The following is a 2,035-nucleotide window of genomic DNA, read 5'->3' on the forward strand; positions in this document are numbered from 1 at the left end:
ATTCCACATAGGGCAAGCTGGATTAATCCATTTTACCCAGGACGGCCGAAGCGGCGTGGACCAGGGGAGAACTGAACCTTATACTTCACACCACAGTAAGTCTACGTGTCCTCTTCCACATAGGGCAAGCTAGAACTAACTATCTTACCCAGGACTGCCGAAGCAGCGTGGACCAGGGGAGGAACACACTTTTCATGGAAACGTAAGGCATCCATGACTGCCATAACGTAAGCCGCCGCTGTGCGCGTATACCCGTTCCCCGTAGGGAGGAGCAAGCCGCCGCTTAGAGACGAAGCATAAAGTGTCCTCATTCCACATAGGGCAAGCTGGATGAATCCATTTTACCCAGGACGGCCGAAGCGGCGTGGACCAGGGGAGAACTGAACCTTATACTTCACACCACAGTAAGTCTACGTGTCCTCTTCCACATAGGGCAAGCTAGAACTAACTATCTTACCCAGGACTGCCGAAGCAGCGTGGACCAGGGGAGGAACACACTTTTCATAGAAACGTAAGGCATCCATGACTGCCATAGTGCGTAAGCCGCCGCTGTGCGCGTAAACCCGTTCCCCGTAGGGAGGAGTCAAGCCGCCGCTTAGAGACGAAGTATGGAGTGTCCTCTTCCACATAGGGCAAGCTAGAATGAACTATCTTACCCAGGACCGCCGAAGCAGCGTGGACCAGGGGAGAACTGAACTTTATACTTCACACCACAGTATTGAGTAATGTGCCCTCTTCCACATAGGGCAAGCTGGAATGTTCCATTTTACCCAGGACGGCCGAAGCGGCGTGGACCAGTGGAGGACTACACAATCATGAGGTTTGATATCGACTTGTGTGTTTCAATAGGATACCGATGGTATGGTTTGAACCGATTTGATTTAGCCATTCTGAAGTCATCACTTGGTTGAAGCGCTGAACTAGGGAGGCATCGTTTACATATATATTGGTTTTCGCATGCTCTACTAGGTTAATGTCATAGGGTTGGCTATCGAGCATGCCCAAGTGATGACTTGATTGTGTGCTTGCTTGAATTCTTCACATTTCATACCATCGGTTAGTTGTCGAATCATTCCTCGATCATAACCTTCGTTCTTGGTTCATGTATGCTCTCTTCCACATAGGGCAAGCTAGAATTAACTATCTTACCCAGGACCGCCGAAGCAGCGTGGACCAGGGGAGAACTATACTTTGTCTTGTATGCCCTCTTCCACATAGGGCAAGCTAGAACTAACTATCTTACCCAGGACCGCCGAAGCAGCGTGGACCAGTGGAGGACTATACTTTGTTCATAACACCACAGTATTGAGTAATGTGCCCTCTTCCACATAGGGCAAGCTAGAATGAACTATCTTACCCAGGACCGCCGGAGCAGTGTGGACCAGTGGAGGACTACACAATCATGAGGTTTGATATCGACTTGTGTGTTTCAATAGGGTACCGATGGTATGTTTTGAACCGATTTGATTTAGCCATTCTGAAGTCATCACTTGGTTGAAGCGCTGAACTAGGGAGGGGCATCGTTTACATATATATTGGTTTTCGCATGCTCTACTAGGTTAATGTCATAGGGTTGGCTATCGAGCATGCCCAAGTGATGACTTGATTGTGTGCTTGCTTGAATTCTTCACATTTCATACCATCGGTTAGTTGTCGAATCATTCCTCGATCATAACCTTCGTTCTTGGTTCATGTATGCTCTCTTCCACATAGGGCAAGCTAGAATTAACTATCTTACCCAGGACCGCCGAAGCAGCGTGGACCAGGGGAGAACTATACTTTGTCTTGTATGCCCTCTTCCACATAGGGCAAGCTAGAACTAACTATCTTACCCAGGACCGCCGAAGCAGCGTGGACCAGTGGAGGACTATACTTTGTTCATTACACCACAGTATTAAGTATGGTGTCCTCTTCCACATAGGGCAAGCTAGAACTAACTATCTTACCCAGGACCGCCGAAGCAGTGTGGACCAGGGGAGGACTATACTTTATACTTCACACACTAGCCATACTGAAGTCATCACTTGGTTGAAGC

The sequence above is a fragment of the Anopheles ziemanni genome (assembly GCF_943734765.1).
Source record: "Anopheles ziemanni chromosome X unlocalized genomic scaffold, idAnoZiCoDA_A2_x.2 X_unloc_9, whole genome shotgun sequence".
Taxonomy (NCBI): Eukaryota; Metazoa; Arthropoda; class Insecta; order Diptera; family Culicidae; genus Anopheles; species Anopheles ziemanni.